Here is a 27543-nt window from a genome sequence, read left to right on the forward strand (position 1 = left end):
AAAAGAATAAATTGACATAATGTCAAATAAGGAAAGCACGAATATCACAAATAAGGAAAAGAATAAATGGACAGATCCTTGTCGAAGACGAAGCCCTTTGGAAACAATGAACAAAACGCAAAGCTACGCTTCAGCGGCATGGACAGGTGGTCGTAGCTCACCTTCAGCACCGGCAGTACCAGATTCTTCACCTCATTGTCAGCCCATAAGTCGTTATTCAGGACTTCATCCCAGTGCTTCCAGCTGGTTGAAGCACCCAAGGCACTACTGGCTGCCTCTGCCGCCAATGGCAAGCCCTGACATTTCTTCACGATCTTCTCACCGATCTCTACAAGTTCTTGGTCGATGTTGGCATCACTATTCGGCAGTGCCCGTCGCTGGCATACACGCCAGCAGTCTTCATCTGACAAGCATCTGAGATGGTACACCTTGGTGCTCACCATCCTGGTAACCTTGTTGCTCCTCGTCGTCATGGCAACCGCGCCCCCCCGGAGCGCAACGGCCCAGCGGGGCCGTCAGGCTGTTCCACTGGCTAGGATTGTCATCCCACACGTCGTCGAGAACGATCAAGCACCTCTTCCCCGCAAGGTGCTCGACTATGAGCTCATGAAGCGTGCTCAGCTCGCCGCACTTCGGGCGCGATCTGGAGACCGCCTCGACGATCTTGCGGGTCACGCTGACGACGTCAAACTCCTGGGATACCCAAATCCAGTGTGTTAGTTCAAAGCATGACTTCACGGCCTCCATGCCGCAGACGTGCTGCATCAGAGTCGTCTTCCCGACGCCGGGCATCCCGACGATGGGCACAACAGCGTAGGTCCTCCCGCCGTCCGGCTCCCCGCGTACCAGTGCGGCGACCCTCTCGATGTCGCACTATCGCCCGTGGAGGCGCTCGGGACGGGGAAGCGCGCTGCTTCGCACGAGCGGGCTCGCCGCGGGCCGGGGCGCGCCGTCGCTGGGCCGCAGCCGGAGCTTCTTCTTGTCCGACGCGATCTCCTCGTACCTCGCCCAGATGCCGTCGATCTTGCCGTGGAGCCGCCTCGTGATCTCCTCGTACCGCCCCCACCCCGCGAGATGGGGCCAGCGCCGGTCGGCAAGCCCGCCCCGCCACCGCGTCCCCTGCCGAAAGCTCGGCCCGACCCGCTGCCGCGACCCCTGCTGGACCCGCGCGTCGATCTGCCTTCCTGGGCATCGGCGTTCGACGGCTCCTCCGCCCCATCCTCATCACCTCCGGCTTCGGGTTTTGTGTTTTTTCACAGGGAGAGAAGACTGACGGGGAAGAAGGCGAGCGAGCGTGCGAGTTTCGCTAGTAGCGGCTGCCGAGCATATGTGTGCGATCAATAAACATAGGGGTATTTTTGTACTTATTAAGAAAAACTAACATGGTCAACGAAGTCAACAAATAGATGGATGATCAAAATGGACGGAAGTGTCATATACGGAAAGAATTTTCAAGTTGATGCTAGATAAGGAAGTTTAAAATTTCCAGTGCCAAATACAAAAGAGTAATTTGTTTCAGTGCCAAATACAGAATTCTCTCAAAAAAAAAAAGAAAAAAAAAGAGATATCTTGTTCCCGCCGTCCCGGTCAGCTATAGATAGAGAGAGGCTTGCGGCGGCGGCGGCGGCTGGTGCTGGCTCTGCAGCTCTGGTAGCCCAACAGCCCTTCTGCCCGGTTCCCGTAGCGGTGCAGCAGATGGTTGAAGATGTACTGTGTTTTTTTTTAATTTTTTCTATATACTACTCAGGCTTGGTTTAGTTTAGAAAAGTTTTCCCAAAAAATGCTACAGTAGCTATCACATCAAATCTTACGATACGTGCATGGAGCATTAAATGTAGATGAAAAAAACTAATTGCACAGTTTGGTTGGAAATCGCGAGATGAACGTTTTGAGCCTAATTAGTCCATGATTGATTACTAATTGCCAAATAAAAATGAAAATGCTACAAGTAGCCAAAATCTCAAACTTCACCCAACTAAACAAGGCCTCAATGCTTCCATAATCTGTTTGTGAATGACAATCTTACACGCCAAATGTCCTTTGAGTAAAAAAGAGAGGCACGGAAACATACACATATTCCAGCATCATTTTAACACGTGAATGCTACGTTCATCCAATACAACATGATGAATGTTACAACATGCTCCTTTCCTACTGTTTTGTGTCTGATGAAACTAATCGTGAACCATCGGCCTAGATGTGGTAGGAATTGTGACTACTCAATGCTTCGGTTTAGCGAAATAGCAGTCATCTGTCTGCTTCTGCGCACTGTTTACTGTTGTTGCAAGTGACAAAACAGCAACACAAATATGACCCAGAAAGTCTACTGTTTTTGCACATTCCTAGTATGACTGTCCTCAACCTGCAGATCACTATGTGCATCCTGAGAGCGTTTCTTCTTTCGCTTGATGGTCATCAAAAGATGTGTTTGTTTGTCCCTTAAAAAACCTTCATTTGGCCCTTAACCAAACCTTCATTGGCCCATAACCATCTATCTGGATCAACTTTACGAAATCCCTGATTATGAAAACCTCCGATTGAGGCCTTGTTTAGTTGTCAAACTTTGGATGTGCAAAGTTGGAAAAATGTACGGTAGCGTCACTGTAACATTTCGTTTGTATTTGGTAATAATTGTCCAACCGTTGACTAATTAGGCTCAAAATGTTCGTCTCGCAAAGTACAACCAAACTGTGTAATTAGTTTTTAATTTCGTCTACTTTTAGTATTCTATGCATGTACCGCAAGTTTAATATGACGGAGGTGCCAAAGTTGGGAGTTTGGGAGGAACTAAACAAGCTTTGAGCCCCTTTTGGATAACACTTATGTCAATCTCAACTGCAATACATTGTAAAGCAAAATTTGGAAACATGTCTAACTGGACGAGCATGCAGACAACAGATGGTTGAAGACGTGCTGTTTTTTGTTAACTAATCTGAATGACAACTCATTTTGCTCCTGATGAAGGTTTCGATATTGATGGTTCCCTGACTGTTGAAGTAAAGCTGAGAGAACTAGCACTTCTCATATATCTCTGCAGCCTGGACAATGGAGGTGGAGGGGGATTCTTCCAAGTTAGCAGCACAGAACACCAAGTTCAGGGGAGAACAAATGTAGGATAACTCAGATCTGGATGATATTGGTAAGAGAGAGAGGATTTAGCGGGGGATTGGAGGAAAAAAAACGAACTTCCTTCAAAGGCCAAATCAAGAGACGATGTTCGTTCAAAAATCAAGAACTGCAGAACTTTCTTTCCCATGCGCACGGCACAAATCAGACACAGAACTGCATGAAAAAGGCAGAGAGGATGGATTATATGAGGCCAAATACACAGAGACGAAGGGGAGGGAGGCGATGGAGAGGGGAAGGAGGCTTACCCGACAATGACCGCTCTCCGCACCCGCAACAAACCACTGCACCACTAGTTCTGAGAGTTGAGACAGTCACAAATCCAACCTGGCTCTGGTCCTAGCCAGGCCTAAGGCACACATCCAACCGATCACGCCTTGCTCTAGGCAGTCAAAAATATCCATGTGACCTGCAGATACAACATATAAAAGCTGAAGTAGACTCAAAGTGCTGAACACCCTTGCAGGTACAGTCACGAAGATGCATTTTCTTTGTTGCAGTGTCTTAACAACCTCTACTCACATGCACGGAGACAATCTCTTTGTTGCACTGAAATCGCTGGTGGCTCCTTCGCGATGCCCTCTGAGGATAAAGATTGTAAAATGTAAATCAAAGGTCAGCTCAAAATGAGTTAAGGGCACGTTCGCTTGTCTGAATTTTAGAGGAATCTGGATGAATTTGTGAGAGAAAAATATGGTTCTAGATGAAAAAATAAGCGAATTAAGTCAGATTTAAGGGCACGCGAACAGGGCCTAACTGATAAAAATGTTGCGAACTACAGATCTACATGGTGCAGTGGTCCCTCGTGTTCCCCGTGAAACTATGCCATCCTATCATCGTCCCTCCGACTACGGGGGTGTTTGTCCATGCCACGTCGTATATTCGGATGCTAATTAGGAGGAGTAAATATGAGTTAATTATAAAACTAATTACACAGATGAAGACTAATTTACGAGACAAATTTATTAAGCCTAATTAATCCGTCATTAGCATATATTTACTGTAGCACCGCATTGTCAAATCATAGACTAATTAGGCTTAAAAAATCGTCTCGCAAATTAGTCACAATCTGTGTAATTAGTTATTTTTTTAGTCTATATTTAATACTCCATACATGTGTCCAAACATCCGATGGGACATGGACTAAAATTGGGTCTAAGGAACCAAACACCCCGTGCAACAAACCAAATTTTGAGAGTGGATGAAAAGAAAGAATCTTTTGGCTCTGTTCGGCTTACCTCATATTCGACTTATTTGGCTTCTTTTTTAGTCGGAACAGTGTTTTTTTCTCACAACAATTCAGCCGAAACAGTATTGTCAGCTAGTTTCAACTATATTTGAGACTAGCGAACCGGACTTGCATGGGCACAATTCTACTAGTTTTTTTTTGGAAGCCGTGAGCCTCTGTAGCGTTGACTCTAAAAAGATAGGGATATTTGCTAGTCATGCCTTCAGACAAGCGAAGCAGCAAGGCGGCTGCTGCTGCCAAAGCATCTTGTCCTTGGCCCTCCTTGTCCTTGGGTACAAGACGGCACGTGGGCGACCCCCTCCTTGTCCTTGTGCCGCAGCAATACTCTCGGTGTCCTAAAGTAAAGGTTGTTATGAGATACGTGCAGATTAAATTTTCTTATATTTGATTAGCTTTATAGAAAATACATGTAATATTTATATCTTCAAATAAGTTTATTATTAAAGTATATTCAACGATCTATCTAATGATATTAATTATGTATTATAAATATTAATATTCTTTTACACATAAGTGGTCAAAGTTGAAAAATGCTAACTTTTCGGAAAGCGAGAACGACTTTTATTTTGCCACCGAGGGCGTATGCCTTTTGAAGCAAAAAGGGCAGAGATAAGGATGGCAATGGGGATGTACCCGTCGGGTATCGTCGGAACGTTCTCTTTCTCGCTATGAAAAATCCATTCCGTCGCCGTTCCCGTTAACTGTCTTAGGTATAGATTATTGCCCATCCCCGTACCCATCGGCCATCGGTCGGATAATAGATACCCGACGGGTACTGCATATCCGATAAACAAGGACACTTGGGGTCGCAGCATTGCAATCGGAGACGTTTCTTTTTCACCCGGGTATAAGTGTCAGAGTCTTGGAGATGCCAAGGAGAAGGAGCAAGGTTGCGAGGAGGACGAGCAAAGGTGGCAGAGAGATCGAACTGAGGAAGTGAGGGGCACGAGCGCTCGTGAGGCAGGCATGCTTATGCTGCTGGCGGAGATGGTGAGGAAAAACTGAACAATGGTTCCTAGAACACACAAACTATATATATGATTGTTCAGATTTGGACCAAAATACCTATGTTGAGCTTCTTTGGGTCTAATACTCGCATGATAGCTCAAATAGTCGGGTTCCCCAACGGGTAACGGGGACGGGTAAACAGAGAACGTTCCCGTACCCGCTATACCTGTCGGGGATGGATTCTTGCCAATTTATATACCCTCGGGTAAAGATATGATCACATCATCGTCCCCTAATGGATCACTGGTACAGAGACGACCTTTACTTCCGGTGGGGAACCCCCTCCAGTCCCGGTTCCCCACCCGGGAGCAAGCATCCGGGACTAAAGGGAGGTCCTTTAGTCCCGGGTCAGGAACCGAGACTAAAGGGGGACCTTTAGTCCCGGTGGGTAATACCAACCGGGACTAAAAGTGCCTCCTGACATGCCACGAGGCCGGCACCCTTTAGTCCCGGTTGGTAATACCAACCGGGACTAAAGGTTTTTTTTTCTTTTTTCTTTTCTTTTCATTTTTTTGTTTTCTTTTCAAAATAGGTTTTCGAAGTCGTATTAGTATGTTTTGGTTCAAGCACAATGAAATGACACAATTCAAGCATAGAACTATATATATATATATATGCATGCATGCATCATATATATATTTACATGCATGCATGCATATGTGTATTTTACAGTTGTTGTGATATAACAATTTTCCTCGCATCCTCTAGCTTGGCTTCCATGGCAGTGTTGGGTCGAAGTAGAACTCGCCCTTGGAATCGATGACCTGGTCATTAAAAAATCCGGCTATAGACTCTTGAATTGCTTTGATCTGGCCTTGTCGTATGACCTTTTCCTCCAACCATCGAGCCTACAGGTTTGAATTAAAGGAAAATAAATTAATATATGTACATACATATATATATATAAAGACATAGTAACATAATCAATAATAATAATTAAATGAATATATAGTGTATTTTTAACGTACTTTGAGTCTCTCTGTAGGAGTTCTTTGGGAGACCTCCTTGATAAACTTGCAAACATAGTAACCACAGTAGTTGTTGCCCTGTTCCTGCCTCAGACACCACTTTACGAGAAAAAGATTTGTCATCCAATTTGGTGATCCAGTGAAAGCTATATGTTTAATTAATAAAGATGATGCGATTTAGGGGACTTACTTTCAAAGGGATTACATTCAGTGGCGCTTTGCATTTTTCCCATGTGTTGCTTCTCAATAAAGGTTTTCCAAACACTGCCCAATAAAAATTTTGCCACATCATCAGATATAGTTAATCATCATGTTTGTGTGTATATATAGTTGCTAGAGATACCAAAATTACATCTGAATAATATTTATCATATCTTGGTAGTCTTGTTGTGGTTTTCTCATCGAGTCATAGATTATCAAGTGACTTTTCACCAGATCGATGTCCATCAATATCCAGTGATTGCTGCATGTGTTAATAGGATATAACGCATAACACTCATTAATTAACTAGAATCAACATATGAGCCATTAAGGATGATCGACATTATTAACACTCACTTCAAGTTGTAGGGAAAGAGTATATCCTTCTTGTGGCGTTGGTTCACTAAGAAGTTCATGAGGTTACTCTCTGACTCAGACTTCCAATTAGGCTTTGGAGTAACTAGGTCTTTGAATACTATATGGGGATCAACAAAACCAATTTCATTGTAGTCTTTCTTTCTGCACTCTGTCATTGTAAATCTGCATATATATAGTACTTGTTAGGATAATTTATATGCATATACACACATATGATGAGTTTAATAATAGATCGAAAGAATTATTACTTACAGGCAATATCAGCTAATGATAACTTTGTCCAGAGAGGTCAGGTGGCATAGTTGATGAAATTCTACAAAGTCAACATACATAACATCATCGCCACGGAACCAATGTTCGTCTCTAATTTTGACACCAACGTAGAAGTATCCACCGGTAGACGCCTGCATGTACCACTTATTTAGCAGGTACATTTGCGTCCCTAGATCACCTAAGGCTTGAGGGTTGTATAGACTCTGGCCTAGTACAAATTTTTTCTTCTAAATATCAACCTCCGCCGCACTCTCAATGTTTCCATCACCAAACATATGGTAAAGGTCGAGACTAGTCTCTTCAATAAATTCACCAAGGTGATCCAAATCAACATCCGGAGGTATGTTTGTCTGATGCATTAATCCTAAATTCGAACCATATTCATTACCAACAACTAGCGGGGGGACTGATTGGTGCGATTGTTGTCTGAGTTGTGCAACTCCTTTCCCTGCCCGCTTCTTTTTTTGTGCCGCCTCAATTGACTTGGTGAGAGTGCGGTCATAGTCCGTTAATGTTGCTTTGGACGGCTTACGAGATTCCCGCTGTTGTTGCTGGTAAGAAGCCACCTTTTTCTTAGAATATCTGGAGCTACGAAGAAGTACGGTTTCTCTGGGTTACTCCTTGCTTCTTGATCCTTTTTAAGTTTGACATAGAATCTGGACATATCTTTTTTATATGCATTAGTTACTTCTTCCTTCTCTTCAGATATTATTTTGGGAATAGCCCTTAGTTTCACGGTGGCTTTCTTTGCCGACGAAGGCTGGTTCTTTGTTTGCGGGGCTGGACTCTTGCTAGTACTTGTCTTCTTGGTAGGCGGGGGCGGGGGAGGCGTTGGAGACCTCCTTGGAGGTGGTGGCAGCGGCATTGGAGACCTCCTTGGAGGTGGCGGCTGCGGCGTTGGAGACCTCCTTGGAGATGGTGTGGATGTAGCCTCGCCTTCCAACACATTGTCATCGTACAGAGCACTATGATGATCTGGCGATTGAACAATAGGACTTAGGTTGGGGGAGGATCTGCTACAAAAAAAAGGAATGACATATTATTATGAGCAGATTGTTAATTATTTAAGCCAATATAAATTAATGATGTAGTGTTTTCATCCGCACCTATGGTGAGGTAGTTCAGGAGGAGGTGGAGGCGACATCCCGGGAATGATGATGTAGCGCTTGCGCCATAGAATGAATGTCTTCTCTACTTCTCCTAGAGTCTTCTCGCCATCACCTCCAGGAATGTCAAGAGGCAAATCACTAAAACCTTTTTCAACTTTATCTACTGAGATGGTAGCATATCCTTCTTGGATTATATTCCCATGAATCCTTGGTGTCTTGGTTCGGTCGATAGGATTAACAAGACCGATAGCCACCTTGATTGTGGAATTCCCCTTCGGAATGTGTAGCTCACACGATGTACAAGGTTCAGTGACGTCATCCACAGGGAAGCACAGTCCTGTGTCCCCTTGATTTGATATCTCCGTGGAAGCGCAGCTGCTTTTCAACTGAACAGATTGGCTAATGTTGATTCCTGGCTCTGATGCCTGCTTGCTTGCACTCACTGCTATTTGCACTTGCCTTCTGATTTCCTCCTGCATTCTCGCTTCAAGGTTTTTTTCCCGCTCCTATGCTTCACGCACTGCTTCCTCCAACCTCTGGAGCCGCTGTGCCTCTTCTTCCTTCTTTCTCTAGTGGCTTCTGTAGGAAGGTCTGTCCTGAGGGAATCCATGCTCCCACGAGACACTTCCTTTGCCTCTAGTTCGGCCACCGTGTTCAATAGTCCTGATGGCGTATGTCAGTTTATCCTTCTCTCTGTTGGGCCTCAACGCACCACTAGCAGTAGCTCTCTGAGCATAAAACAATCTTTCTGCTGTTTCTTGCAGTCTTGCGCCATAAACACACTTCCCTGTCTCCTGGTTCAGTGTTCCCCCATGAGCGAAAAACCAATTCTTTGCACGCTCTCCCCACTCGAGTGATTCTGGTGTGATATCCTTGACAAGAAGGTCTGCTTCCATTTTGTTCCACTTCTTAATGGCAGTCGGGTAGCCACCTGATCCCAAGTTATGGTGGTATGTCTTCTGTTGGGCATTATGTTGGTTCTTTATCACCCGACTCACACCCTCTTCCGATGTCTTGTACTGTACAAACTCATCCCAATAGGGCCTCTGCTTTGAGATCGGGCCTGGGACAGTGAAATCTGGTGCTATGTTCTTCTTGACATACGTCATGTATAGGTGTTTCTTCCAAGTCTAAAACTGGGTGGCCATCTTCTTCATTGCCCAATCCCTAACTCGCTCCTTCAATTCATCACCATCTATTATATCATCATAACCATCTGTTTGGAGCATGAAATGTTCCAAGACATCATTCCAAATTAATGTCTTGTCATGATCGGAGACAAAACTGATATGAGGAGCATTGGTCTTCTTCTTCCATTCACGGGTATTGACCGGGAGCCGGTCCCGTACAAGATAACCACAGTGGTGCACGAATTTCGTTTTATTTGCCCCCCCCCCGGTTCGCCTGTATCAACATTGAACTCCGAGATGATGAAGCGGCCCTCCAATGGCTTTTTGGGACCTCGAACATTTTTACTCTTCGTTGTAGTTGTTGATGTCGATCCAGAGGGCTACAAAACATAAACATTATTTTTAATGTCATGAGCACATATAAGACATATGATAATATATATAGCTAATAATAAATATATATATTTGGCCAATATGTTGTTGCTCATTTTGTTCAAGAGCTAAGTACTGACTCCCGTCATCTGCATCCTCTTGCACGTTATTTTTAGCACCATCATCGCCAACAACTTGAGTGCCAGTGTTGATCAAATTCATCATCAACTCCTCCTCATCCATGTTTCTCGGGTTAGCCATCTAGCTTCAAAAAACAAAACCAATATATAGTACGTCAAATCTTTGCTGACATGCGTAAAATCTATAAACAATATGCATTATTAAATCTTGCCCCTCGGTCACGGATGCAATTCACCACACTAGGGCGAACTGCGTCGGTACTAGGGCAAATTAGGGCTATACATAAACGACTGAGGGCGAATTGCGTCGGTGACTAGGGCGAACCACGTCGGTGACATCAACAACGCGGTTCGCCCTAGTCACCGACGCAATTCACCCTAGTGTGATTGTTTAGCATTAACGATAACGATAATACGAATGTTGATCGACTAGGCTGCGAGAGAGGTTAGTGTGACGAGAGTGGCGGTGCTCTGCTCCGCAGTATATATGTTTATACACATGGGTGAACGAGGGCGGCGGTGCTCCGCTGTATAAACCCTAAACCCTAGGGCGAATGAGGGCAACAGTGCTTCGCCGTATAAACCCTAAAGCCTAGGGCGAATGAGGGCAGCGGTGCTCCGCCGTATACGATCGAAGCAGCAGGTTTCTTGTGTTTCCTTGTGCTCGCGTCTGAACCCGGTGACTCGAAGAAGCAAAGCAAGAAAGCAAGTTGGTAATGCAACACTGCCATGTCACGATCGAGGTCGCAAGTGAAGCAACTACGGACGGACGTGCGCGATCGAACTGGGCAGGCCTCATCTGAGCTTTACGCTTTCGGCGACTTCGCTGGCTTCTACGCGGACAAAGCGATGCTAATGCCAAAACTAATGAAAAGCGCCTACCGCGATAGTTCATGTCTTGACTGCCACACGTACCTGGACTTGTTACTCTAGCGAGTGACAACGGCAGTGATGTACTATGTATACATGGATGGATGGCTCAATAATTGCAAGCAACGATTTGTCAAAGATTAAACGCAGCAGGAGAAAAAAGCCAAAGTCAATTCGGCGGCCGCCTCTCGATCTGCGATAGTGCCTATTGCATCCATGGACTCTGCCTGCCACAGGAATGGTGAAGTAGCTACTGACGAAACTTCCGGCCGGGTAGGTATCGATGAGACGATGATGCATTCTGTAACGACCGATAGCCAAAAAAGGCTGAGGCTCTCGATCGATTCCAACAACGACCATGGTGTGCGAGCTCACCAGCATCGCCACCACCACTACCATGAACAACCGAGCACCATGAATGTCGTGAAAAAACATCGTTGGGCGGAACACTGCAAATAAAACCAATCAATTGTTGAAGACATCCACCAGGCTGCCGTCATTGAAATCCTGGTTGGAGGCAAGCATGAACTCGGTGAGGCTGACAGGGGCGGTATGTTGCCGGACGCCTGCAACTGAGCGCCGTTAGGCATGAGCCCAAGTCCTCCCCCTCCCACCGGCGGCATGTACTACTTCGACGACATGGAGGCGTTCTACGATGCCTGGGTGGGCTGGGAGGAGCAGATCGTCGGCGCGGGGATCGGCGTGGGACTCGAGCAGCGGCGCGCGTTGGAGGAGAGAGAAAGCTGAGAGAACTCACCTCATGAATGCGGAGGCAGATCAATGGGGTCGTGTGGGCGTGCGCGGTGGAGGGCCGCACGAGGTCGTCGGCGCGAGGTGGGGCGGCGACCGGCGGCGGCACGAGGAAGAAGAGAGAAAGGGTGGCTGTTCGACGAGGAAGAAGAGGAGGGGATCGATCTGCGCCAGGCACTGGCGCTTATATACCAGGGAGATTTACTCCCGGTGCCAGCCACCAGCCGGGAGTAAAGGTCCTTTACTAACGGTGCGTGTTACCAACCGGGAGTAAAAGTCCCGGTTGGTAACACGCACCGAGAGCAAAGGTTTTTTTTTGGCGGGCCACGAAACTACAGCCCACCTTTACTCCCGGGTGGGCTTCCCACCCGAGAGTAAAGGTGAGCTGCAGTTTCGTTTCCCGCATGTTTTGAGCAAATTTTTTTAATAGAAATGCAATAGTCTTGTTAAATACATAGTAAATTAAATAAAAGGCATAAAATTATTTTGTTAAAAATATGGATTTTCTTTTTCTTTATTGCACATAGAAAAAATCTATAACCTAACTTTTTTTTATTTTTTGTTATAATTATAAAACATAATGTAACTAATATTTATTATTTTGTTAATGCAAAAATGTAGTGTTTAATTAAAATTATTAAAACTATTGGTTTTGGACAGGAAATTTGTTTTCACATCGTTTTAACGTTAATATTTTAATTTTTCATCACTCAATATCCTAATTTAACTTTTCGAGAGAGAAATCCCACCAAATCAAACATTGATTTAATTTGAAACATGACATAATAAACATCTGAATTCATAATTATTATATAATATCTCAAACACACACTACATTAAATCACTATCAGCCTGTTCGGGAGACCGTAAACGATCGTGAATTATTTACTGCTGGCTGGTTTGGTGTGAGAGAAAAACACTGTTCCTGGCTGAAAATTTATGATCGTTTACGAGCAAGCGAACAGGCTTTATATCATCAAGTGGGCACAGCAGTGAACTTTTTCTTTACGTATGTCCCTTGGTTATGACCGCGTCATAACCATAGAGTGTCCACATCATTTACCAAGATGCTAGGGTCTTTGTTCATTTTGAAGGGCAGAATTCGGTCATCCTTTTCATAATCTTCTGACATGTCCGACTTGTCCTCAATTCCCACGATGACTCTTTTCCCTGAAAGAACTATGTGACGCTTTGGCTTTTTGATTGAGTCATTATCGTTTTTCCCTCTTTTTGGTTTGGTAGACATATCATTGACATAGAACACCTGATTTACATCCTTGGCAAGGACGAATGGTTCATCTTTGTACCCAATATTACTAAGGTCTACTATTGTCATTCCATACTCGTTGTCTACTGTTACCCCGCCTCCGGTCACCTTGACCTATTGGCACTTGAACAATGGGTTCTTCAAAGTAGGTGCATATTCTAGTTCCCATATTTTATCTATGCGGCCATAATATGTCTGCTTATTCCCATTCGGGTCTGTAGCATCTATGCGGACACCACTGTTTTGTTTGGTACTCCTTTTATCTTGGGCTACTATGTAGAATATGTTCCCATTTATCTCGTACCCTTTGTATGTGACGATATGCCATGATGGTTGCATAGCCAATAAATACAGTTGCTCATGGATGCTCTCATCACCTTGACATTTTTTTTGCAACCAACCACCGAAAGTTTCCATGTGCTTACGCGTAATCCAAGCTTCAGTCTTCCCTGGAAACTCGGATCGTAAGAGATCCTTGTGTGTCTCAATATACGGATCTACCAAAGAGGAGTTCTGTAGAACTGTGTAGTGTGCTTTATTGAAATGATCATCCTCCGTACCAATATGTGTTTTCCTCCCTAGTGTCCCCTTTCCGCTTAGTCTCCCCTCATGTCTCGATTCAGGAACACCAATTGAGTCAAGGTCGGGAATAAAGTCAACACAGAACTCAATGACCTCTTCTGTTCCATAGCCCTTGGCGATGCTTCCTTCTTGGCGAGCATGGTTGTGAACATATTTCTTCAGGACTCCCATGAATCTCTCTAAGGGGAACATGTTGTGTAGGAACATAGGACCGAGAATGAAAATCTCCTTGACTAGGTGAACTAGGAGGTGTGTCATGATATCAAAGAAGGAAGGAGGGAACACCAACTCAAAGCTAACGAGACATTGAACCACATCATTCTATAGTTTAGCTAGATCAGTTGGATCAATTGCCTTCTGAGAAATTGCATTAAGGAATGCACATAGCTTCACGGTGGCTAGACGTACATTTGGAGATAGAATTCCTCTTAATGCAACTAGAAGTAATTGCATCATGAGAACGTGACAGTCATGGGACTTTAAGTTACAAAATTTCTTCTCTGGCACATTTATAATACCCTTTATATTCGAGGAGAATCCAGATGGTACCTTGATGTTGTTTAAGCATTCAAACATGATTTCCTTCTCCTCTTTGCTTAGAGTGTAGCTGGCAGGACGTAAGTAATGGCATCCATCATCTGTCTTCTCTGGATGCAGGTTGTCTCTTTCTCTCAAACAACGCAGGTCCTGTCGTGCTTCAAATGTGTCCTTAGGCTTTCCATACACACCCATGAAGCCTAGCAGGTTCACACAAAGATTCTTCGTCAGGTGCATCACGTCGATCGAGCTGCGGACCTCTAGGACTTGCCAATAGGGTAGGTCCTAAAATATGGACTTCTTCTTCTACATGGGTGCGTGACCGTTAGCGTCATTCAGAATAGGTTGGCTGCCATGTCCTTTTCCAAAGACGACTTTCACATCATTGACCACATCGAGTACATCCTCACCGGTTCGGTTGCGAGGCTTGGTCAGGTGGTCTGCCTTTCCTTTAAAATGCTTGCCTTTCTTTCTTACGGGGTGATTTGCAGGAAGAAATCGACGATGGCCAAGGTACACGACCTTTTGACATTTTTTCAAGAATACACCTCTAATATCACCGAAGCAGTGTGTGCATGCATTATATCCCTTGTTTGATTGTCCTGAAAGATTACTTAGAGCAGGCCAATCATTGATTGTTACGAACAACAATGCTCGCAGATCAAAGTGTTCCTATTTGTACTCATCCCACACACGTACACCTTCTTTATTCCACAAAATGAGAAGTTTGTCAATAAGTGGTCTCAGGTACACATCGATGTCATTGCCAGGTTGCTTCGGGCCTTGGATGAGCATAGGCATCATAATGAACTTCTGCTTCATGCATAACCAAGGAGGAAGGTTGTAGATACTTAGAGTAACAGGCCAAGTGCTATGACTACTGTTCTGCTCTCCAAAAGGATTGATACCATCTATACTTAAAGCAAACCTTATGTTTCTTACGTCATTTGCAAACTCCAGGAATTCTCTGTCGATTGCTCTCCACTGGGACCCATCAGCAGGGTGTCTCAACATATTATCTACCTTACGGTCTTCTTTGTGACATCGCAACAATTTTGCATGTTCTTTGTTTCTGAACAGACGTTTCAAGCGTGGTATTATAGGAGCATACCACATAACCTTGGCAAGGATTTTCTTCCGCGGACGTTTGCCCTCAACATCACCAGGGTCATCTCGCCTGATCTTATACCGCGATGCATGGCATACCGGGCATGCATCCAATTTCTCGTACTCTTTGCCACGGTACAGGATGCAGTCATTAGGACATGCATGTATCTTCTCGATTTCTAGCCCCATAGGACAGATAACTTGTTTTGCTTCGTAGGTAGTGGCGGGCAATTCATTGTCCTTCGAAAGCATCTTCTTTTGGATTTTTAGTAACTCTCCAAATTCCTTGTCAGATGCACCATTCTTTGCCTTCCATTGCAGCAATTCTAGTGTGGTTCCCAACTTTTTCTGCCCTGCATCACAAGTTGGGTACAACAATTTCTTGTGATCTTCTAGCATCCGCTCGAACTTGATCTTCTCCTTTTCACTTTCACATTCTCTTTGTGCGTCACGAATGACCTGACAAACATCATCAGCAGGCTCATCTTCTGCGGCTACCTCTTCTTCAGCTTCTCCCATTGCAGTATCATTGAAGCACGCACCATCGGGAATAATATCATTGTCGTCCCATTGTTCTTCTTCACCTTCTTCCATTACAACACCGGTTTCTCCGTGCTTCGTCCAACAAATATAGTTTGGCATAAAACCCGACTTGAATAAGTGTGAATGAAGAGTCCTTGAGCAAGGATATTCCACCGTATTCTTACATATGGCACATGGGCAGCATATGAAACCGTCGCGTTTGTTTGCCTCGGCCGCACGTAACAAAGAATGCACGCCGTCAATGAACTCTTGGGAGCGGCGATCAGCATTGTACATCTAATGCCGGCTCATCTGCATTACATGACATAAATACTATATTAAAACCTGGATCATAATTAATTATTTATACAACATGCGTGCCACCACAAAAGGTACAAATTTATGAAAGCATCGCTACAATGTAGACAATCCCAACGACCACTAAAAGAACTAAAACTAAAATACATTTCAGGAGCACAAGGATTTCGCGACCAATCTCAACTAAAACAAACAGATCCCCCGATTGTGCAACATCTTTGGGCTTCTTCGGCTGGATCACTGCCTCATTAGCCGCCGTATCTGCCTGTTGTGAAAGATATTTTTGCACGAGTTCAACATACTCTTCCTCCCAGTAGAAGCCTGAACATCGTCCACTGCCATCCCACTGAAATTAAAACAAAAAATTAGAACTTTAATCACAACCATCATGAAAATAGGTATAAACTAACCATAATCATAAAATATGATAAAATAACTCACATTGCGATCCGGACACTTGTAGAAGATACAACCATTGTTGGGACCCTCCTTCTTCACTCGGTACTCCATCACAATCTTCGTCTCATCACGACACTTGCCGCATGGAATGAGAGGGAGGCCCGGCCTAAGTCGCTTTGGAAACCCATGAGAGGCCGAGGACCCGAAAGCAGTTGCCATCTACTCTCTATACTCATTTTTTAATACACTATAAATTTCTCATTTTATAAACAACTAAAATTAAAAAACTATAAAATTATCTATATCTCTAAACAATGAAGTGTGCTATGCATGCTAGAAATAAAAAGTGAATACTAATTTTAAATACCTACTTTAACCTTTCTTCATCCAAATATGCAAACTATAAGTTATTTTGAGCTCAAATTGTTTACAAATAAAAAAAACAAAATAAAAACAATATATATAGTGAACAATATGAGATAAGCCAATGATGAAAAATGAGAGTATGAGATTGGTAACCTTTACAACTGAAGAATTGACGGAGGAATCAAAGAAATCGACGGAGGAATCGAAGAATGGATGGAGGAACAATGGAGGGAGGAAGCAAGAACACTAGTGCAGTGAGCTTCAAAATGTGCTGAGCTTGGGCTCGGGGAGGAAGAAGGAGACGGCCGGGATATAAAGGGGGACCTTTAGTCCCGGTTGGTAGCTCCAACCGGGACTAAAGGTAACTTTCCAACCCTGGCGCAGCCACGGCCCGGAGAGTAGACCTTTACTCCCGGTTGGAGCCACCAACCGGGAGTAAAAGTCTACCTTTAGTCCCGGTTGGTGGTTTCAACCGGGACTAAAGGTCCCTGCCACCTCTGTCTGGCGCAGTAGCCGTTGGGCAGGGACCTTTAGTCCCGGTTGGAGCCACCAACCAGGACTAATGGTCTCTCTAGTCCCGGGCGTAAAAAATGTCGGGACTAGAGCCCATTTTGCCTGAGGATCAAAGGTCTGTTCTCTACTAGTGGATCAAATACCTGTCAGGTATCAGAGCTCCCTTGCCATCTTTAGACAGAGAGGATTTGTTGCAGCCTTGCCGGTAGAGGGAAAAAGCGCAAAAGCAATTAGGATGCCCGGGCGCGGGCAGGCATTTCAAAATGCCGACTACAGGCCTGTGGTCTCTCGAGTGACAACCCCTCCTCTCTTGTTCTACGTATACTCCTACACTGGCTGAGCCTACTACCATCAATTTTGTCAGCTTGCTAGATCAAGCACCGCAAGCGCCAGAAAACAGACACTCGACCATTGCTACGGAGTACTGTGTCGATTTTTAGTCTTGCCCACCAATCCCTTCTTATAACATGCACGTGCCTTCTATATTAGAAAACAGACACTCGACCATTGCTACGGAGTACTGTGTCGATTTTTAGTCTTGCCCACCAATCCCTTCTTATAACATGCACGTGCCTTCTATATTGTGCACGTGCACATGACAAGTCCTTGTATTACGCACGTGCAGATGACGAGTCCCTACACTATGTACGTGCTCTATGTAATACTATGTCCTTGTATGTCTAGATTCATAGCTAAACTGATACACTTTAGCTCAGGAAACAAAATCATGTGGGAGATAAAAAAAAACTAGGAGCCTTTGTTTATAACAATCTAATTTGCAGGGAGGACTGGTACCCTATCCTTAGTAGTTACCACCTCATCGAGATTATATTTTGGTTGTCAGCAATTGGTGATGCGACTAATCAAATGGGCAAAGGATTAATTGCCCCTGCTGTAGTTACAGACAAGAGAGCAATAGAGTTTGCAGTCAAATAAAAAGACAATCATTCTAGTGATTATCTGCTGAGATCTAATCTGAACAGCAGAAACAGTTGTAAAGCCATAGAAAACAATTGATATAGAATGATAAGTATTACCTCTCGATCCAATAGTATATCCATGATCATACATACGACCATTCTAATGATTGTATATAAAAATAGTATATAATGATTGTATATCCATGATCATTCTATAGGCAGAGAGGATAAAACCTAATGAGATAAAAATAGTTACCACACACGAAATTAGTTTCCTACCCAATTTGATAAGGACATGAGTTCTATGCATACGACCATGCTGGGAGATAGAGAACGAGGAGATCAGCGAGGGTGTCCTAACCGAGAAGGAGGCCCGAAGCTCATCCGGTTCGAGTCACCAAGGTGGAGGCCCAAATTAAGTTCGAGCCCATCTCGGGTTTCAGGACCAGTCTGTTATAAACTGGTCACACGGGCACGTCCGGGCTCTGTTTTCGACGATCCACATATGGATAGAAAGCTAATTAGATAAGGAAGCCAATGCAAGTGGTCTCACGTCAAAAGCACTTCGGAATCAACGGAAATCGTCAAAATAAGTCAACGTCCAGAATCTGCCAGGGTGCTGCGACACCGTCTTTTGGTCCGTTGGGCCGTGTATTGTCTTAAAGCCTATTAGGGGGCGCGTCCAAGGGGGGTGACGTCTGGGGCTCTATAATTAGCAGTCGTTGGTCTCCTTAGGGTTTGGGTTTTGTTTAGTTCTTGATTTCCTCGTGAAACAGACGTCGTTTTGCTGCAACTGTGCCGTCAAGGCTGCTTGCTGTGAACCAGGACCCCGGTTCTTGATCTTGTTCACTTGTGGCGATTAGTCCTTTCGAATAAAGACTTGAACTCCTTCTCGTTATCATAAGCCTCATATTTCTTTGTAATTTCAGATTGCGTTCATCCCGTTTTTGCTTGTGTTCTCGATTCGCTTGCAGGAAAGCCTTTTTGGCGAGGTCAATCGTGTTCGCGTGGTTGATAACCAACGGAGCTATGGTGTAATGGTTGCGGGGGTCCAAATCAGTCTTAGTTTGAAGCCTAGATCATGAACGTCGAGTCTCCACCAATCGACGCTATCGTACCTATCGGAGATCGGACCTTGTCTACATCAAGTGGTATCAAAGACCTAGTTGCCCGTTAGGTATATCTCTGTTTTTTCCTTTAGACTAAATCTGCTTTTGCATTACCTATAGTCTACAAAAAGCCAAAAAATATATACACTACCACATATTCCCTATCCTACCTCCCCTTTGTGCCGCTGCAATTTTTTAGATTCCGTTTGCTTTTTTGAATTTTAGTCCCTCGTTTTGTCTTTGAGTTTGTCGTGCTTAGGTCTTGTTCTTTGTTTGGGTTGCGTGAGTTTGCGTCCTCCTAATTGGTGTCTTTCATAGGAGCAAATAGAAAGTCTATTGTCGAGTACGCTAGGTTGAGGTTAATTCTTGCGCAAGTTGAAAAAGAAAGGAAAGCATTAATTGCAGTGTTTGTTTCCTTTGGAAAGAAATACGTCCAAGTTATTGCTGGTTAGGTGTGACCCTTTTGGGCATCTATCTAATTCAGATTTTCCTTGTGCCGATCAGAAGGAAAAGAAAAGTTCCCTGCAACAGTTTTTGTTGCTTGTCCAGTCACATATTCCTTTGGCCAATTTCCAATTGTTTGGTGCATTAAAAGGGAACGAAAATTATCACCTGAGAATCTGTTAGGGTGTCCATGCCTAGGCCATTATCCTAAATCATGATTGTTCTTCATCACTATTTTTTTCTCATGAGTTGGCTTATGTATTGATCTGTATTAATCTATTGCGACACTTTTCTGAGAATTCAAAAAAAAGAGGAAAGAGTAAAAGGCAAAGTGGTGCACAAAAAAATGAGCCGCACCTAATAAAAAAAATAGAAACAAAAATAAAGAAAAAAAGGAGAAAAAAGTGTGAAAAAATTTAGAGGTGCTTGCATCCTTTTGAGTATTGTTGCTTGTCTGAACTAAGTCTAGGACAAGCTTAGGCCGACGATATAGACTAGCTTGGGACTACTTTTCAGTTTTGCAATTTCTGAATTAAATTATTGCTATTTCTTGCTACTATATTGTGCCTGTCCAAGCTTCACTTTCTTCTGACCAAGTACATGTTCGTCTTACAACTATTACACTCAAGCTACAACGGTATCACAGTCACCGACCGATTGTACCACCTGTTGCTTTGGTAAGAACACTTGTAAGACCATGGTAAGACGCTTGAGAGTATGTGACTTTACTCCTTGACCACATTCTACAGTAGCTGATAGGAAAATACATACTTGTGTGTTTTCTTGTTTGATGTTAACAATGACAGGTTATAACACGTACCGATATGAGACATCAATGATGCATGAGCCACGCACTATTGCTGCTACACCTCCTCCCGCAGGTTAATCTATTCTTTCTTCCCCGCCTACTTATGATGGTATTGGTGCTGATGAGTACATTGAGTGGAAAACTAAAATAGATAATATTTTTGCACAAAGTTATATGTGCGAACGGAGGAAAAATAAAAATGCAACTAGTGTTTTGAGACACTCTACATCAACGTGGTGGGAGTCTTTAAGTTTTTCAGATAAACCTCACACATGGAATGATATGAAAGATCTTATGAGAGAAAATTTTGTTAATCCATCTTTTGTAATTAATTCAAATGATAAGGTGCATCAACTAGATCAATCTTTAGTTATTCCTCCTACTATGTCTAACCTTTTGCAGGACAATGTACAAAAGAGCGAGGATGACGAGACAGAAAAATGAGATGCTCATAGCCTCATGTGAAAATTCAGAACCATCAACTATTACTCCTGCTGAACATGAGAGCAAAGGTAATGCCCATGATGCTAAACTCACGGAAGGTGAGAGTTCTCTTGATGTGCTGAATTTTTCCACCAATTATGTTATGATAGAACAAATTTTAGTGGAGCATTCGCTTGATTTACCTTTGTCACAAGATGATTTGCTTGATGTTCCTTGTGATGAAGATGACTTGCATGATGATATTTATGTTATACCCATGCAATCATTAAAGAATGATCATGCTATATGTGTGCTGAAATCGAACACTTGTGCTGAAAATAGACTTGTTATTCATAATGCTAGTGAAGTTGATGAGCTGAAATTGTTCTCTTCTTTAAATACTTTGGGTTATATTGAATTTGATATTCCGTGTAATCTTAGTTCTTTAGAGGAGAAACTTTATGCATATGCTGATTTGCCATGTTTCTCTAGACATACATACCATGTTTTTTGGCAAATATAACAACCAAGGACAATATTTGATACAACGAGTTTACATTTGTACAAATCCTAATTCTCCTTTTATTGTACAAAGTAATGATCAACTAGAGGACAATAAAATCAACAATGTTGTTATGCCATATTCCTGTAGTTTTGTTTTTCGAACACAAGTGGAATCCAAAGAAAGAAAGGGAGCATATGTTTCTTGTTAGTACTAATCTTTTGCAGGATAGTATTGGCAAAGATCGTATATATTTTAATCGAGCAGACTATATGTCTGTTGGACAAGACAAGCTATAAACCTGGACATGTGGTCATATTCTTTCTCACAACATTGTCCATTTCCATTATTTTAGAAACCTCGTTTGTCCTCATGTTGTGCAAGATCGACTTCAAGCAAAATTGACACCGAGGACGGCTTTTCATCAAGAAGATAAGGACATGAGTTCCATGCATACGACCATAATTGGAGATAGAGGACGAGGAGATCAGCGAGGAGGCCCGAAGCTCATCCAGTTCGAGTCACAAAGGTGGAGGCCCAAATCAAGTTCGAGCCCATCTTGGGTTCTAGGACCAGTCTGTCTTAAAACTGGTTACACGGGCACGTCCGAACTCCATTTTCAACGATCCACGTATGGATAGAAAGCTAATTAGATAAGAAAGCCAATGCAAGTGGTCTCACGTCAAAAGCCCTTCGGAATCAACATGAATCATAAAAAAAAGTCAACGTCCAGAATCTGCCATGGTGCTGCGACAACGTCTTTTGGTCCGTTGGGCCGTGTATCGTCTTAGAGCCCATTAGAGGGCGCGTCCAAGGGGGTGACGTCCAGGGCTCTATAATTAGCAGCCGTCGCTCTCCTTAGGGTTTGGGTTTTTTTAATTCTTCATTTCCTCGTGAAACAGATGTCGTTTTCCTGCAACTGTGCCGCCAAGGCCGCTTGCTGTGAACCAGGCCCCCCGTTCTTGATCTTGTTCGTCTGTGGTGATTAGTTCTTTTGAATAAAGACTTGAACTCCTCGTTATCATAAGCCTCGTATTTATTTGTAATTTCAAATTGCGTTCATCTCGTTCTTGCTTGTGTTCTCGATTCGCTTGCAGGAAAGCCTTCTCGGCGAGGTCAATCGCGTTCGTGTGGTTGATAACCAACGAAACAGTGGTGTAACGGTTGCGGGGGTCCGAATCAATCTTAGTTTAAAGCCTAGATCGTGAACGTCGAGTCTCCACCAATCGACGCTATCGTAGCTATCGAAAGATCGGGCCTTGTCTACATTACAATTGACGCCTTCATGAAGCCCACTGCTTGCTTGCATGAACAAATCTGGGAAGGACATGTTTGCAAGAATTAAAAAAAGAAAACATAAACAAACCAGTAACCAACTCCTAATACCAAAATGGTGGTCGCTACTTACTTCGATGGAAACTAAGCACAGCACACCATGTGGATTACATGTTTCAAAGTTGAAAAAAGAAGCCATCATAAAGAAGTAGCAGCTAAGAACGAAAGTTCAGATCAATACCATTTGTAGATTGGAGCTCCGTCATACTGGATCGCTGCAGTCTCATATCTCTTGTTTTGGACACCATTGATGGAAGGATTGAGCTTCTGTCCATGTCTGATCTAGTGAGGAAACAAGTTCCTGTCCATGGCCAGTTCAGAGAGAGCAAGGACGTGGGGATACGAAGATTGGCACTGCAAAAAAAAAAAAAAAAAAAAAAAAAAAAAAAAAAAAACTAGGACCAAAATCCAAGCTAGTCATGAGTAGTGGAATCTCCCGCGAGATTCCACTTTTTACCATTATAATGATTGGCACCTCCTCAGATAGCATCTCAACGGTTGCCGCTATATTTTCACCAGCAAAGACGGAAAACAGATACAAAAATGCCACTTTTGCTCACATGGCACGCCAGCCCTCGCGCCAGCAGGGATCCAAGTCAGCATATGGGCGTCAAATGTCTCTCCTGCCCCTGCTCTCTCTGCTTGAACGCACAGTCGCCATGGCCATGGCCCATCCGAGCTACACTGCTACGTTCCCCGCCCTCCACGCCATCTCCACCCCAACCGCCTCCACCTCGTCCTCCTCTCCGCCCGAGCTGGAGACCCCCGAAGCAACCCCAAAATCGGGCCGTCGCCGCTGCCACTGCGTGCGTGCGTAGCTAGCCGGTTGCGTGCGGACCGGCTGCCATGGCCACGAGCCTCAAGCTCAGCCACCACCGTTCCCTCTACTGCACGCACTTGCGGGCAGAGCCGAGCACGCCTCCAGCTTCGCCGCTTAGCCACCTTGCCATGGCGCACGCTCGCCTGAGCCCTCGCCGCCGGGAACCACCGCGACCCCGTCGTTGCCGACGTGCACATCCACAGGCAGCTGACCCACCTCCGCCTACCCTGCGACCCACCTCCGCCTGCCCTGAGGCTGCTAGCAGCCGCTCCATCGTGCGCTGATGACGCTCACCACCGCTATAGCACGCCAGAGTGCTTCCAGCGCTGGGCCGTGGCCGCACCCGCCACCAGCAGCCGTGGCCGGGCCGCCTTGGCCACCTCCGGCTGAGCCACCCCCAGGCGTGGGTGGGTCAGGACGCCCCTGCCCTCGCAGCCCCTCCATCGCCGTTGCCGGCCACCTGGCCGCCGGAATCGGTCGGAGCCCGTTCATCCTCTGCTCCTCTCCAACTTGAAGAAGAAGACACCGTCAAATGTTGAGGAGTGTGTCCCGACGAAGCAGGGGTAGGAGAGACATTTGACGCCCGTACGCTGACTTGGATCCCTGTTGACGCGAGGGCTGGCGTGTCACGTGAGCAAAAGTGATATTTTTGTATCTGTTTTTTTTGTCTTTGCTGGTAAAAATGTAGGTAGAAAGTTAAATCTCCCGAATCTCCTAGATGCGTCTTGGACCGGATCTGGGCGAACACGAACACATGGATGATGGCAGTGCCATTTGAAGCAGTGGGAGAAATTCCAAATGGGTGTGGCTGACGGCGACTGACCTGGTGCAGCACTTGACCTCGCGACGAGGAAGATTGGGGAGGTCGAGGAAGCGTCAGAAACATACGGGCGCCACTGCTCCACCACCTTGGATCTTGTCGCATCCAACCTCCACCTCCACGGCACACGCCGGATCTCCTCTGCGCTGGCTGTCAATGCGAGAGGCCCTTGCCAGAATCGGCGGGCCAACGAGGTGTGCTGGCCACGGCTTAATCTCCTCCGCGGTGGCCGTCGACGCGAGTGGCCCCTTGCTAGAATCGTCGTATTGCCCCCCATGGCGGCACCTCCTCGGTTCCTTGCTGCTCGGCGCTCGGGCAGCCTGAGCCGGTGTGTGCCATAAACGAGGCAGAGGCAAAGGACAGCGCGCGGCACGTTAGCGGGCATGGACAGATGTGGAGTCGTGGAGACCTCCAAGGGCGCAGCCTGCCGCAGCTAGGCCGCTACCGCGGGGCACGGGCGCAGGCGCGCTTCAGCCTCCGCCTGCGTTGTCTGCCCACCCCTACACCGGAGCCTGGAGAGATCGGCTCGCCGCCCGCGCGGCGCGTGATGGCTTCCCTCCACGCATTCCACCCTTTCCCTATCCGCGCCGCTCTCCTCGCCCCCGCCGCGGGCCTGCAGCTCCCCCCCCCCGCCGCCGCTGCTCCACCTCACCTTGACGCCGGGTGGATGCCCTGCACCAGACGGGCCGGTTCCGCTAGAGAAGGAGGTGGAGAGAAAGGGCGGCGCAAATCTAGCATGAGAGGAGGAAGTGGTGTGGGGCCACAGCGCGCGGGAGGAGATAGGGGTCGGTGCGCCAGGGCAGCTGGCGCGAGATGAGGGGAGGCGGGGAGACACCTCCGGCACGGGACAAAAAGAGGCGGGGTGGGGCACGACCGGCGTAAGAAGAGGCTGGGCGAGGCGAGGAGATGGCATGGTGCTGGGCGCGGTGAGGAGATGGGGTGGTGCTGGGTGTAACCGCGCAGTTGGAATGGGAGGGAGAGAGGGCGACTGGCCGCCCGCGCAGGTGGAGGCAGGCCGCCGGCATTCAACTACCGGTGCGAGAGGTGTGCCGGGCGCGGCCTCCAGATCAGCCGGCATAGGGGAAGAGGGGGCGCCGCTCGGTCGCCGAATTGGGGGGAGGAGGCACGACAACCGGAACTCAGGGGTAGAGCTCGATCGCCGTGGTGGTGAGGAGCTCGGTCATCGTCGGCGTAGGTCAGAGGCGGGCCGGAGCGTGAGCGTGGGCACGCCGTCGAGCCGCTGGGAGATCGAGGAAGAGGATGGGTGATACTAAAATACAAGTGTTAATTGGATCCATTATAATTTGACCGTTTTTTAAACACGCGATTACTATTAAGAACTGTGCCACTGCTATTACTATTCAAGAAACCAGGCTAGCACCACACATATTTAAAATACACCTTTATATACGTCTCGAGGAGACTTAGACCCACTGTCAGGTGTATGGAGGGTAACGTATATACATATGGACAAGACTGTCCTCTTCCTCTTCTCTCCCACACTCACTGGCACATGGGGCCCACTAGTTAGCCTTCTTCACCACAGCCTCCCATCCTCTCTATCTTCTCCGTCTCCGTCGCTAGACAATCGCGCGGGTGGCCGAGTGCGCGGGCAGGCCGCCGAGTCGAGCCCACCGCGCCGCCACCGGCCGAGAGCGCGGGCGGGTTCCCCCGCCTCCGCGTGCGCGCCACGCTCCGCAGCCGCGGAGCAGCCCTTCCGCGCGCCAAGCTCTAGCTCTCCGACATCGTCGTCGCGGTGTTCTTCTCCTTAACGCACGACATGGCCGCCGCGGCAAGCTGCTCGACATGCTCGATGTAGTGTACCGGGAGAGGGAGCTCCTTTACGAGCTCTTCTCCAGCGAGTCAGGCACGCTGGTCACCATCCGCGAGCGCACAGGCTTCGCCTCGGTTCCCAGCACAGCACAGGCTTCGCGACGGCTCGCGACGGCGCCGGCTCACCCCCTCGCGGCCAACCGCCTGCTTGGCCTGGCGGCGGCGGCGCAGCGGCCCGCCGCGCGCTCCGGTGCGGCTAGCCTCGGCTACCGACCGCTAGCTCGCCCGGCGTTGACGCGGCAGCTCGCCTGACGGTAGCGCAGCACGGCAGTAGCCCCCCGCGCGTGCGACTAGCCCGACGTGGGTCGCCGCCTGCTCGCCCGGTGGCGACGCGGCAGCGCCCTCGGGTGCGCTCGCTGGCTGTGGCAGCAGGCCAGCGCACACGTGTAGTGGCGGCGGCGGCATCAGAGAAACAGAGGGAGAGAGCTGCGTTCGATTTTAGATGGGAGAGGGATGACGAGTGGGTCCGATGCGTCATAGAGGGGATAGAGGGAAATTAGCAAGGGGCAAAAGCGCCCATATGAAAGTACGTGGGCCTTAAGACGCTTGAATGTGGGCCCAATATACCTTCCAGCGTATATAACGGCATATTTTAAAGTAGAAAATAATTATAATGGCAGTGACATAGTTTTTTAAGTAGTAATGATGTGTTTAAAAACGGTGAAATTATAATTGAACATATCCAATTAACCTAAAATATAAATGCTACGGATGCTTGGTGACGCACAGTAGTTTTATTTGTTTTTTTTGAAAAACTAAAAGTTCCTGTAGAAGGCCACTCCATTTGGTTTCCGTGCTGTTTCCTTGCAGTAGCACCGTACAAATGCTGACACGGTGCCCAGAAGATTTGCAGAGGTTCTCTGGCTTTACTACATAATTATCGAATGCGGGGTCCTAACTTAACGAAACACGGAAACGAATCTTGGAGCCCATCCAACGTCGATCAGCGCGTGCGTAGCTACACCCTGTAACAGGAAATCCACGGACATATATGTGTGTGTTATTGAGAGCTTTGGTCCGGCTTGATGGAGCCAGACCAATCAGTTCGATGAGGGCTTCATCGAACTGATTGGTCTGGGTTCACCAAGCCAGCTCTCCATCAGCTCAACCGAACTAGCCTATCAACCCGTTGGCTCACCAGGCCCGATCTACCCAGGCCCTATATATATTACCCCAAACCCTAATCCCCACCAACCCTCCCCTGGGCGCCACTCACTGCCGCCTGCCGCCCCCACACCTAGAGCGCGGATCGCCGTCCCTGGAGCGTCGCGTTCGCTCCTCCCTGAGCAGCGGCGGCGTGGCCCCGCCCCTCCCCTCTGGCGACGGCACGGCCCACCCCTCCCC

General features: G+C 46.4%; 1 pseudogene; it reads right to left on the reverse strand.

Moving 5' to 3' along the window:
* Positions 1-44: 44 nt before the first annotated feature.
* On the reverse strand, positions 45-24643 carry LOC136499716 (putative disease resistance RPP13-like protein 1; annotated as a pseudogene).
* Positions 24644-27543: the final 2900 nt, after the last annotated feature.

Source organism: Miscanthus floridulus, chromosome 13 (assembly GCF_019320115.1).
Source record: "Miscanthus floridulus cultivar M001 chromosome 13, ASM1932011v1, whole genome shotgun sequence".
Lineage (NCBI taxonomy): Eukaryota > Viridiplantae > Streptophyta > Magnoliopsida > Poales > Poaceae > Miscanthus > Miscanthus floridulus.